The sequence below is a fragment of the Atta colombica genome, unplaced genomic scaffold, assembly GCF_001594045.1.
Source record: "Atta colombica isolate Treedump-2 unplaced genomic scaffold, Acol1.0 scaffold100, whole genome shotgun sequence".
In the NCBI taxonomy this organism is placed as follows: Eukaryota; Metazoa; Arthropoda; class Insecta; order Hymenoptera; family Formicidae; genus Atta; species Atta colombica.
In genome coordinates, this window is record NW_017259185.1 from 637,359 (window position 1) to 651,670 (window position 14,312).

The following is a 14,312-nucleotide window of genomic DNA, read 5'->3' on the forward strand; positions in this document are numbered from 1 at the left end:
TCGAGAAACCTCGGCCTTCGTAAAGAAAGTGTGTCCGAAACATGTGTCGAAAATACGCACAAAACGCACTGACTTCATGAAACCTGCGATACCTGAGTTCTCTTCACCGAGCTCGATTGTTGCACAGCCCACGCAACAATTTCAACCTAACGGCCTCGACTTCGAGTATCTCGAGGCGCCACAACGATCCCGCTGCGCGTGCAACCTACGCACTTCTTAATTCTCATGTGGATATTTAAACGGAAACAACAAAGTTAAGACTAACTTTCGATTTTTCCGATTATAATCCGATTATATTTTTCTAATTTATGAATGTTTTGTATTATAAAGATACCTTGTATTTCTTAAAAATAGATATGGTTCTCTCTCAATTTCTATATCAACTTTAGACGTAAAGTTAAACTAACTCATATCAAAATTCAGGAAAGAATTCTATTTATAATTTCATACATCGTTTAACATAGAAAATATTTATGAAATACATACACACATAAATATCAAAATACGTTATATAAATAAAACAATTTAAATAGTATTTATAATTCGCATCAGACTAGAATTTTATTTATAATTTCATTTTGTATTATGTAATAAGAAAACATCAGAATACACATGTAAATAAAATACATATTAAAATATTTGATATATAAACAATATAGCACATAACTGTAAATACAATAGAATTTAATTCTGATATCTGATATGAATTATAAAGTCTAAAATTTATGAAGTAATATATTTTCTCGGAAAAGATATTACGATTAATATTTTAATCTTCTTTGAAATATGACAAAAAATATCTGCACATTTCTTACGCTAATTTAATAGGCACACATTATACATATACATGTGTAATTAATCTATTACATGGCTCTTTGCTTTCTGTTTCTTACTTTTTATCACTTTTTACTTCTTACCCTTTTACTTCCTATCTTCTTCATTTTCTATCATCCAAGAAAAAATTGATGAAACAGACAAAAAACACAGAATAAGAAATACGATTTACATGACTGTTGATAAAGTAATAGCGAAGAGAGAAAAATGCGAGATGTAAAAAGCAAGGAACAGGAAGCAAAGATCATATTGTAGATTAGCCTCAAGTAGCGTGACGTACATAATACGAGATATATTCTTAGTTTGGCGCCTCGTAAAGAAAATTGTGGAGCGTGAAGAGACGCCTATTAGGAGATATCGTTCTGAACAAGGCCTCTACAAAGTATTGATATTCGTAAATGCATTAAGCAACCGTACACAATAGCCGACTAATTTACATAAGTTATGCGCGAGAAAGTTCATTCCTTCGCCTACGGCGCGGCGGCAATCCATACGTGTACGCACGCTCGCGTGTACAAGCACGAGCACGCGACATGTTGCGTGCGTAGACGAGCGAGTTGTTTGCAGCCGGCGCATAATCAGATGCACCGCGCGATTTTAGGAGCCTCGGAAATAAAGATACAATTGGTTTTTGACATAAGTATCCTCCATTTGAGAAAATTCATTTCATGAAATTAAACGCATGAAATTAAATCCAGAGAATGGCAATTTTGTAAAAACTGGTTCAATCAGAATGAGAGAGCTTTATAAGCAATTAAATTTAGTAAAAATTGAACATTATAAAAGCGAATAAATAAATGTATTTTTCTGTCGATTTCATTTTAAATAATTTTTATTTTATTTGAATATTTTATTTAAAATTTATTAATTGATTATATAATTAAATATCAAATATAAAAAGTTATTAAATCAAATATAAATAGCTTAATTAAATTCTCTTCCAAAAAATTAATTTAAAATTGATTAAAATTTTCTAGTGGAAAGAACAAGTAAGAGTTTATAATTTTTATAAAATTATTTTTTTATTAGATATAACACTTTCATTTTAATAAAAGTTTTTTTACAAGAAAGCTTTGAAATAGAAAATTGTAAAAAATTTGTATTATAAAACTTATATGTATAAATACGTTTTATTAAAAAATTAATAAATTCTCTTGTTAACAAATTAAGTGTGCTATCAATTTCTATTGGATGCTCCAAGAAATAAAAAAAATATAACAAATTAATGCAGAAATTTTATAAAACGAAATTTAAAATATTCTTTAGTATAAAATTCAGTGCAAATTTAATTGATTATATTGATGGCTTAAAAGATAGACTTTATATTTTCTGTAATAAAAGCAAAAGCCTATACCGAAGTGATGTAGCACGTATCAGTACATATCATATATAAACATAATATGGCATGATGCACATTATAATAGATGAATAAATTATATAAACTTTATAAATTATATAAATTATATAAAATAATGTCTAATTTCGAATATGCGTTTTTGGCGTAGGTGCACACTATTGATTTCAATTAGCAAATTACACAGCGGCACAGATTCATTTACGCGGTAGTAATAGAAATTGTTTTAATTTTGATTTAATTTTCCATACTCATTATTAACAAATTATTGTAACATATATATACACTCTAAAAAGTATCGATGTGAATTTAACATCATGTGGTGTTTATATAATTCTCACTGTAATAATGTTAATAAATATTAACACCAACCATGGATTTAATACCATGAGATTTTAATGATGATGTTGATATAAACAGCAGAGATTATAATTTTTTAGAGTGTTGATATCGTATATTCTGAATCTGCAATTAATTACGAGCACGTCATTAAGACGACCTTGATCCTGCATAATGACAAGAATATACATTCCGCGGGGAAAACATCAATAGAAATATGATAATGATCGTATATTACACGTCGACAGCTCGCGTACGGCTTTGTGTTAATTGATCAACCAGCTGCAACGCATTTCACGCTGTCGTAGGCTTTAAAATAATATAATACTACCGAGACGCGCGCGAATAATTCATGCCTGCGATTGTATTTAAACAGAACTATTTTGATAAACAGAATTGATATGTAAAACGCGTTTAAAAAGTTCCTGAACTTAATTTCTAAAAAATTCTTAAAAAAATTTTATTTATTAGATCTTTATACATCTATGTGAGGAACATACTTAAAAAAAAATATATGAAATATATGAAAAATATATGAAAAGTGTTTCGTTAAAGGTAGATCATTAGCAATAAATGATAATTGTGTGCATAAATATAACATTCCAGCGCATTAGACGTGCTAAACTCAACAAAATTTTCTACAAAATTTCAATTTTAATAAAAACGGCGGTAACATTCGCTCCAATTGTTGTAATTATGACTAAAATAATCTCCGATGCTACATCAAATTTCACATACATGTGATATTGATTAATATTTATCATAAAATACTTCATCACGCTTACATACGCGTCAGTAATAATACGTTACAAAAGGCAGGAGTGAATTATACGTGATCATGGTCCGTGACGAAGTTATGACGACACAGCTGTTCGTCAGATGTGCAGTGAGCTTATCAAACTGAAACTTCTTCATGCGATGTTGCACTTCTTGGGATTTCGGGTGTTACGAATTTCTGCTTCGATACTTGTTGAAAATTTATAGAAAAGAAAAGTAATTTAATCTTCATTTACTATTGTCGTGAATAAAATTAAAATTATTTTTCTGTCAAAAATATGTAACTAAAGTGATAAAAAAATGCTCTAAAAAGTAAATTTATAAAGAATAACATGTACAGTATTACATTTTTATAGATATAGAATTAAACAAAACGCAATTTTCCAGAAGGCTTATTCAAAAGAAACTAACTAAATGATTTTCATTATTCACAATTGCACAAAGACTCGTAAAATAATTTGTGCATTTCAAACACGTAATGTTTTATATGCAACATCAATGATGTGCAAAGAACCGAATAATACAATAAAACAACTTTAAATATTAAATATACCATGTTGGACGTTAAGAATTAATTACGCTACATTTTACATTACTATTACTTCATTATTATTTCAACTTCTGTAGAAAATAGAATATAAAAAACATTAGATGTTGATTATAATTTATCTTTTCTAATTTATTGTTAATAATTAAAAAGAATGTATTGCTTAATTTTAGTTTATTTTAAAAATTATAAATATCAAATTTCCTTTTTTATCGTTTTAATTGCCTAAAATATCTAGTTACGTTAAATTGTGAAAAAATTTGGTTCGCGAACGAAGAGAATTATTGATACACGATGCGCACGTGACGAGTATCCGTCACGTGCGTATCGTATTAATTCTCTAAAGAAATCTCGATATCGTTTTATCAGAGTCGACAATGAAAGTGACGCAAACAATGAAAATATTGGAATAATTTAACATCAGATATTGAGAGAGAGAAAGAGGGAGAGAGAGAGAGAGAGAGAGAAATTTAATTTTTTTAATTCGCTTTCAATAATTAAAAAAAATTACGTACTATAGCCTGATTATTTTTTTTTTAACTAGAAATCTAATTCTTTTTCTAACTTTGAAAAGTATATATGAAATTATAAGAGTTCTATTCACGAACAAAAGAATTACATGATGTGCACGTGGCTGTAATGTATATTCAGAGACAAATTTCGGCATTACGTCTTGTCAACGTCGACAATGCGGCGCAAATGACAAACGATGCGTAGCAAGAGCATACGCACTGATATGGTTGCAATGCACAATATAATGCATATATACGCATCGGAACGCTGAAAAGAGAATACGATCGCACAATGGAGCGTCAGCAGAGAGCAACGAGAAACATGCGGGTAATGCGAGTTTACAGTATCGTAATACGATCTGTATGTAGTAATGGCAGACAGATAAATGGCGAAATAATCGGCGAAATAATGCAGGCGTCCCCGTCGCCGAGCATTGTAAAATCTCATTGCATTGATTTACTGATACAACAGTACACAATAGGAACATAACGCACTGATGGATGCACCTTGTCGACATGTTATTTGTCATCGTGCGACTGAATTAATATCGATATGCGCGCTTAGCTCGTAAACCAGTTGCAGTTTGAGTACAGTCAAGCGAATTACAACATTTCTTCGCGAGCGTTTCAGAAAATTACAGATTATTTCATCTTACAAAAGATATATAAAATTATCCCCTTTCTGCCTATAATGTAATACATAAATATTAAATACAAGTTAATAAAATAATATTAGTCATTTTATTGCACAACAAAATTTATTTGAGAAATTTGTGTATAGATAGACTTTTCTTAACATATTCAATTTTAATTAAATTAATTTAATTAACCAGTTTCGTGCCTCTTCCTAAAATTTGCATGCTACCTTGTAGTCATTTAAATGCCGTATAAATTTAAACTTTTCAAATAAAAACTAGAAATAAAATGTCTTAAATTTGTTGACGAAAAAAAGTATGTAATTTACCATTTTCTCAAATTGTCAATTATACATTTAAATGGAAAATTATTATTATTATATATTAATTTAGTTTTTTTTTCATTGGAATACGCAATTATCTAGCACTACTAATTGCGAAGAAGATTCTTTCTCAATCATCATCAAAAACCGGCTTTCGTTTTCTCATTTATTTAAAGGTACGTTCAAAGTGATTCGAATTAGATTTCCGTTACATTTCAATTTAAACATTAAAATGAAAAGATACTAATGTTTGCCAACAAAACTTTATTTAATCTAAATTTATTACCTACATATCAATAGAACTACTTTATGTTATTTATTCAGATTATTTTTTTATAGAAATTATTTTATCATTCTATACAAGATGTATCGGAAAAATATATCATGCGTACGTAATTTTGAGACTTTTTAATAATAAAGCATTGTTATTGTGATTTCAACGTGATCACAAAACAAATTATTTTTAAGATTGCGAGACATTATTCGGCTGGACTTTTTATTTATTAAAATTGCTTTTGTAATTTATTTTACTTTTGAAATTTATATACTTGCAAAGCTTTCCCAAGTATTGCTAAGCATATCTTTGAAACGTTATATCCTCGAAAAGCTTCGCCCCCAGCTTGCATGAGTATTTTCGGATATCATTTTCATGATGTTGGTTTCTAAAAGTAAGGAAGATAATTGGAAGAGAACAATTGTGCTGTACTACGTTCTCAATTGGAAATCATGGTGAGGAAATCATCGCAGAAAAAACGGTTACAATTAGCTTAACGCATGTTGGTATGGATATTAGCTTTTATTATGAGAATACTCTATATCCGCGAAAATTATTTTTGATATGACTATTTAAACAAGTTAAAAATTACACAAGATAAGAATACTGAAGACTATTTTTAATATTTGAACAAGTTAAATATTAGACAAGATAAAAGAATAATATACAAGTCAAGTTTAAACAAAATAAAATAATATTAAATAATTCATGTGAGTTTTTAATTTACTTATGCCTTCCCTTTCTGCAAACGAAAAACAATATAGCTATATTTTTATATTTATTTTTTCTAAGAAGATAAACAAATTAAAAATAAGAACTTGAATAAAAAAAATAACACAATAAGAAAAATTTATATCCGATAAAAAATAATAAATCCTCCGAATTAAAGGACAGTAAAAAGAATAAGATAAGTCTGGCTTTAAGAAACGTTAATGGAATATAGTCTGTAAGTCGATTCGACGCTCTGTATTACAAATTGCATGAAACTGCACGATTCATTTCTAAGAAAGATCTGTATTGTTCTTTCTGCTGTTCTTTAATTTGGAGGATATATGGGATTATCAGTGGATATATGGGATCCATAATTTAACACCGGATCCGAATGGCGCTGATGATCAAAGATCTCTTAATCATCGGATGAAACCATTTTTCAACTCTTAACACAAAAAATCATGAGCACAGATGGGATGAAATCTAAATCTACAGATCGCGAGTCAATCTCACTGAGCGACAAACTATTCGACGCTCAATCAAAAAGAAGTCAAAATAATGTCTTGTCAAATTTCTCTAATTTTATTGGAAACATTCGATCAATTCAAATTTTGTTTTAATTAATAAGACATAAGAATCAGTAAAATTAAATTAATGTCGAGTACTTTAAGTCTTGTCGTTTAAATTCTAATCAGCGAACAACTAGCAAGAACTTAAGAAGTAACGGTACTAAATTTTACAGCAGACTACGTCTTAGCACTTTTGCCAGAGTACACGTTTGCTTTGCGCTCTTCCTGTGTAACTCAAGTATATACGAGTCGTAATGTAAATGTATCGAGCGTTTCCTATAATTAAAAAAAACAAGATGGGCAAAACGATGCGAGTAAGACGAGAACGTCATATCGCTAATTATATCCGAAGAAGTAATTACTTTCTTCCGTGTTCAATGATCCGCGATAAAAGCCTAACCACATATCGATAAGCTTTCTTGACGAAGAAACGAAAGTGCTCATTGATGCGTGACTTGAATTGCCATGTCTTTTAAACACCTTTAAAAAAGAGCTTGAATAACTAGGCGCATTTCAGCGCCCATTATATTACCGGAAATAGATGCAATACGATTGAAGCTGATAGTTCTAACTAATCTCACGGGTTGCTCAGAACTGTGCATCTCATGGGATGCTCAATCAAAACTTTGCAATATCGTGCTTCGATTATGATAAATATTAATTAATATCGTGTCATGCTATTTGTAATAAATTGTATAAATCTATGATAAATATTAATTAATATCGTGTCATGCTATTTGTATAAATAGTAATAAATAGTATAAATCTTTGATAAGAATGATAATGAACAGAGTAATATTTATCGGGAATTAATGTTAGATAAAAGTTGTTGTAATAATATTTGACATTGAATTTTTATATTTGTCGTTTTAATAACACATTACGTGCACTTTCCTATTTTTCAATAATATTTAATTAGACTTAGAATTAGACTTAGAATTTTCAAATAGTATTTAAAACAAATGTCTGTGTCTTTTCAAGATTAGTTTAGATTTTATCGTATATAATCAATAATGTATTTCACGTTTAAAAAAGTTTTGGCTTTTATTTTTTTCCGATCTATGAAACAGCCATTTTCCGTAGATATATTGTATAATGTAATACTATAATGTAGTTTGACATTTTTAAAACAACTTTAATTTATTTTACAAAATTTAAAATTTTTAAGGTATTTTGTAAATTACAAATAAATCATTTACTTGAATTTTGTAACAAAAGGGAGCTATAAATGAAATCTATTATATCTAAAATCTCTCTTAGGAAGAGAAATGGAGAAAGAGAAAGAGAGAAAATTTTAGTCCTTGTGGCCGAAATGTAGTACCTGTATATACTACTAATAGACAACATCGTATTTCTAACTGAAATGGGAATTACGTAAATTTCTACTCTCTCATTAGTGAAGCACGATGAGATCATTACAATGTATGTATTTTACATCATATAGAATTTTAGTATTACGCTTAACTTTCTAGGTATGCGATTTCCACATGTTTCACAATTTTCATGAAGTTACTTTTCTCTCGTTGTTTATTACTGCGAGGATTCTGTACTTATGCTACAATACTCATTTATTAATCATTCTTCTTTTATTTAACCCGCAATTAATCAGATAGAACACTTTAAGTTTTTAATGAAAATTTAAAAAATATACAACTGATGCGGTACCGACGTAACATACAGATATAAAGTATTTACGTAATATATAAAATATTTATATAATTAATGTAATTCTAATTGCGATCAATAATTTGAAAATATTTATAACAAATTTTGAAGTTTGAACCTGCCAAGTGTTCCGATAAAATATGTATCCAAAAATAAGAAATTTCTAAATTATTTCTCATTTCTTTCTCTTTTTTAAATTATTTTATAATTCGAATTAATAAAATTAATAAAAATTAATAAAAATATACTCAAATATAAATATTATATTTATTACAGTATATTAAAAAATATTTTATCAAATATTGAGACAGTATTTTTTCTTAAAAATCTAAAATATTTTATGCGTATTACTTTATATTGTTATATAATTATATAACTAATAATTAAAATTAAATATAATTTATAACAATATAAACTTTATATTGTTATAAATAATAAAAAGTATATCTATTTGGTACAACAATTGCTTCATAAAATATTCAATAATCGAAAGAAAAAATTTTACTAATTGATCAATCAATAGTCAAAATCGTAAGTATATAATATTATCCACGTTAATTATTATCAATTAACTTACAATTATTGTTTAACGTCTCTCCAAAGCCATCTTCCATCTTCTTCTTCTCATCGCTGCCGCATTTGCTCTATGGGATATATTGCACGTGAAAACACAATTGATTTGCGATCGAACGTAACTTTTCACGACACTTCCAACATTAAACGTGCGCGATGCATCGTACTTCGTTGTATTGCGACGGAAGAATATTACAACTAGAGTATTATTACGCAAGATTTTCAATCCTCGGCTTTCATCTCGTGACGTAATGAACGACGAATTTGGACGATGTGGTGTGAAGAGAGTTAAAAATCGCGCGGCTAACTTCATGCGTTGCACGCCGCGACATTAGGTCTGTTCTTTATTCCTGCATTTTATTCCTGAACTGATTGCATGTGGTGCAGGAATGAAGAACAGATCTAGTACTACATCTGCTGTTCCTTTTATCTTTATCATTTATTAGACATAAAATAAGATTAAACTGCATCGATATTCATAATCGATTCTAATTAAGATTTAGATCCCGGATATTTGATTAGATGCTGTTCATGTGAATAAATCAAACTATAGTATGAGAAAGCTTAATTAATGATAAAAGTGAGAGTTTTAAATAATACATTAATAAATCAATATGTATTTTCAAATAAATTCATTTCAAATACGACTGCGCGTCGATAACTTTCAACGCTATCTGAAACACTAATAATTTCCTCTAAATTAAATTAATAAAATATAAAGAATTTATTGATAAAAATAATTCGATTCTTATATTTGAAACTATCTTAAATACAATCTTAAGATATCATAAACCAATCAGAGAGTATTAGGGCGGAATTCATAGTCCGTTCTGTTTTAAATGTCATAAGATACTAATGCGGCTCTCTGATTGGTTCGTGACATCTTAAGACTGTACTTAAGACGATCTTAAGTATAATATGCGACTAGGAATACAGATCATAGTCTCTTATAAGACATTATTTAAGACGGTCTAAATATAAGAACGGATTACGAATATTGTTCTCGGGTAAAGTTTCTTTAAAAGAATCGCATAATTTTAATTGCATTTTCAAGTATACCTTCCGAATATTAAATCGCGTTAAATACATAAATGGAAAATAGCTTTTACGTTTCATGACGATTACTATTTCGCTATTTTGTAATATTTGTAACACAAATAGAGAGATGAACGATTTAAAGAATAAATATCCGCGAACTCAAATAGAATACAAGTCATCGTGACAATATGATGTTAAAATGGCTGCAAATTGATTACTAAAAATTATTTTTCCATCAGTTACTATTCATTTTAACATCACTTTGTCGATTTTTTTTGCTTTTTTGCTTGAATGATACGATATTTGAAGATAATTTTTAGTCACTATTCACATTGTAAATTTTTCGATTGGGAATTCTATGAGAAACGCGCGTTTCAGCGGGTCACTAATGTGCAAACATTGCGAACGTCAAATTTTAACGTGATTGACGAATATCATGCGATCAACTTCATACTCCACACTATAACGGATTTACACCCGCAACTAACAAATATCTATATGATCGCGTTTCAGCGCGGCGATTGCTATCTCCACTTACAAATGAGTAAAATTGCGAGTAAAATTGAAAACGAAATAAAAAATACCCGCGGAACGTTATATCTAGAATTGCAGCGTCGTTTTGCGGCATCCGCGTCGCTTTGCGGTACAACTGCCGCGCGATGCATCTCGATTCAGTAAATTTCATAAAATGCGCCTCTCTCGACAAAATCATTGATGTACACATGTGGAATTTATATCATGTCGTTAACGAACATTAAACGTGGAAATAATTAAAATCACATTTACTCAATCAAGAGCATCGCGATATTCAAATCCATTTTATGTCCGTAATATGTAACGTCACGTAATAAATGAGCAGAAACTCGAAACGATGTTGATAACACTACGCGATAACCTATGATACAAGTCGAATTAATCATTAATTAAAGCTAATGGCCAAAAACGGTAAGACGTAAGCAATAAATGAATAGATCAAATATAGTAAAAAATTAACGTAAGATAATAACGACAGCAAAAATATTGCTTTATTTACTTTATAAGTTTACGTTTTATTGCTTAAGTTTTTTTGATGGCTTATAAAGCGCAATAAAATCGATTAAAAAATTCTCGAAATTCATTATTATCTATAATAATATATTGCAAATTCAAATAAAAGATTTTTTTCAATATCAATATATTATACCTTCTGTTTTATTAATGTAGGCGTCGCCTCAATGCGATCTATGAGAATCAATCAATCGGATCGATAATTATTAATTATTCATAGAGAATGCTCTCGCCGTGACGGTGATTTGTCACGATTGTGTATCAAGAGATACACATATATAATGACAGATAATAATGCATTGAACGGCACGTGTCGTCGCGCCAGTTGGTTCAAGCTTGACTCTCAACGGATAAATGACGCTGCAAATGATCTTTGTAAACACAACACCGCATACTAGCGAAATTACGAATATCAGTTAATACGCTATGGTTCGTTACACGAATTCGCTCAATCTGGTTTATATCATGTCGTTTTTATTCTGAAAATAATAGGCACGAGAAATTCGAAGCGCGATACGAGATTAACAATTAATATACTTTTTCATTAAAATAAGTATTATTTTTTTTTGTAAATCCAGTAAATTTCTCTCTTTTTAATGATATAATTCAAATCAACCCTTTATAAAATTTTCAATTTAAAAGAAAATTAAACAATTCGTACGGAGTTAAAATATATTATGAAAATACAAATTATAATATTCACATTAAGATTTAAGTGACAAACAATCCATTAAACTTTCAAAATATTCTCATTCTACGGAATTAAGTGAACTAATAAATGAACTAAATAACTATACGAAGAAAAAACGTGCTTTGATTATGTTCGGTTAATTGAAACTGTCTAATCTGAAATGCAAGGAATAAAATATTCGATATATAGAGAGAGCAAAAAGTATTCGTACAAGGAAATTTTTTATAAAAAAAGTCTTATTTGTAAAAAATAAACATTAATTAGCAATTTTATACTATAAATATGTTCTGTTGTAACATAAGTAAACGAGCTTTGCATATATTCTTGATTTTAAAAACTAAATTTCTCGACTGTTCTCGAGTATTCTACGAATATTTTTTGAGCATTCAAACAATAGAATTTTTCATTTTCCCATTTTTCAGATGATATATTTTCTATAATTAATACATATCTTTTTAACATATATAATTTTAAGAAACACAATCTATTTTCAGTCTATTCTTTCTGAATAAATTGTTAATTATCCAGCAAGAAATAATCGTCAATCAAACGTTGAATTGGTATTGAAATTATCGTATCGACATCGACATCAATTCGATGATTTATTTCTCACTGTGGATAATATTACTTTTTAAAACTAAAGTTTTTTTTTAAAAGATATTTTCTCTGTACTGAATATTTTTTGCACTCACTGTATTTTGTTTTATAATTTTCCAGTTAATATACGTTTTAGAATTTTAAAGTCAACGGATTGCATGCGGCTTTCGAATTTGTTTAGGGATTACATCGCGCGACACGGCGTAAAGGGCCATCTATATAAGTCGCAAACGCAGAACGTAATTTGCAGACGCATTTACGACAACCAATTAAAAACTGTTATTAGTACTATTGGCATTTCTGAGTGGCTGTCGCAAATGCGTCTGTGAACTACATTTTGCGTTTGCGATTTATGTAGACGGCCCTTAATGAGTGACCATAAGTATCGCGCTGCGTTTTACTTATGCCATGGTGTAAAAAAAAAGTGAATCATTCCCACGGATGCGCAGTGGGTTGAAAGTAATGGGAAGATTTGTCAACCAATTCAATTTTTGAGTTCATTTGCAGAAATTCACATGATTTGTTCTGCAAATAAATACAATTTTGATTGGTGGAACTCCGCCATTATGCGCAATGATTCACCTTATATAATTCATGTTTGTATCAACGTCACAGAGTACAGTATTATCATTCGTGTGCCGACACTCGACAGCGGTGTATCGCTTGCGTCATATTATTTCTTGAAACGCGATCACAGTAGATATGATGAAACGCGATTATTTTGTATCAATTTAATAAAGGCTGTACGATGTTTTCTGTACAATAGTACTTGGATATTTTGATAATTAGGAATAATTAGGAAAAGTAGAGAGAAAAGCGAGAATTGTGCGATAATTCCTCATATTCCTCGATTTTCTCTCTACTTTGAATTCGCTCATTTATTACTTCCTTAATACGAATATCATTATAGATATTTTTAAATCTATAATATATAAAAAAAAATCTATAATATACGTAATGTATATACCATGGACTTTTTGTATAGGACAATCCTTATAGAAATTTAATACTATTGGCTAATTAAATTTCACACCTTAAATTAGTCTCATTAAGCGGTGTCTGCAGATAAGATTTTAAGGAATAAAATTCGAGCTTTTAACTCTAACCTGTAAAATATTCACCAATATGTATTCTCCCCATATTCGATTATAATTAGTCAATTTCTTATGACTTGGAATTTAAAGTTTAAATTTTACACTTTAAAATTTCATTGTAGACACTGCTTTACAGATGCTGATTAAATTAACTAGAAATCTACGCGAATTTTAGTAAAGAAAAGCATCGTAATGAGAAACAATTTGTAATTCTATCGTTTTCTTTTCCATCGTTAATCGCACAAGAATCTATATATAAATCTTATAATCTTATAAGTAATCATCATATCATTATAAAAGTGTATGGGAATATATGTAGCGATTAGCAAACTCGATATTTTAGTTGCTAAGCCTGCTACAGAATGCTTGGCTCAGCGTAAAATACTACGTCATTAATGTGTTTACAAAATTTCGGTTGGCGCTCGGCCTTCAGTTGTGTTTACGTCCTTTGTTGTATCTGCGCGCCGGTTGAGATTCGAGATTTATGCCTAAATTCTAAGGAGAATCATAAGGCTCATAACATATTCCTGTAAGACTTGTAAGAATTTTTAAGTGCTTATACTTTTATACAATATTTTTATAGACAGCTTTTTATTAGTTATAAAATTTACAAGAAATCATAGATATTTACGAATAATCGTACGTCTTACGATGTATACGCATAAAATTAGAATATTAGTCATAAATTCTTACAAGTTTTATGAGAACACGTTGTGAGTTTTACGATTCCGT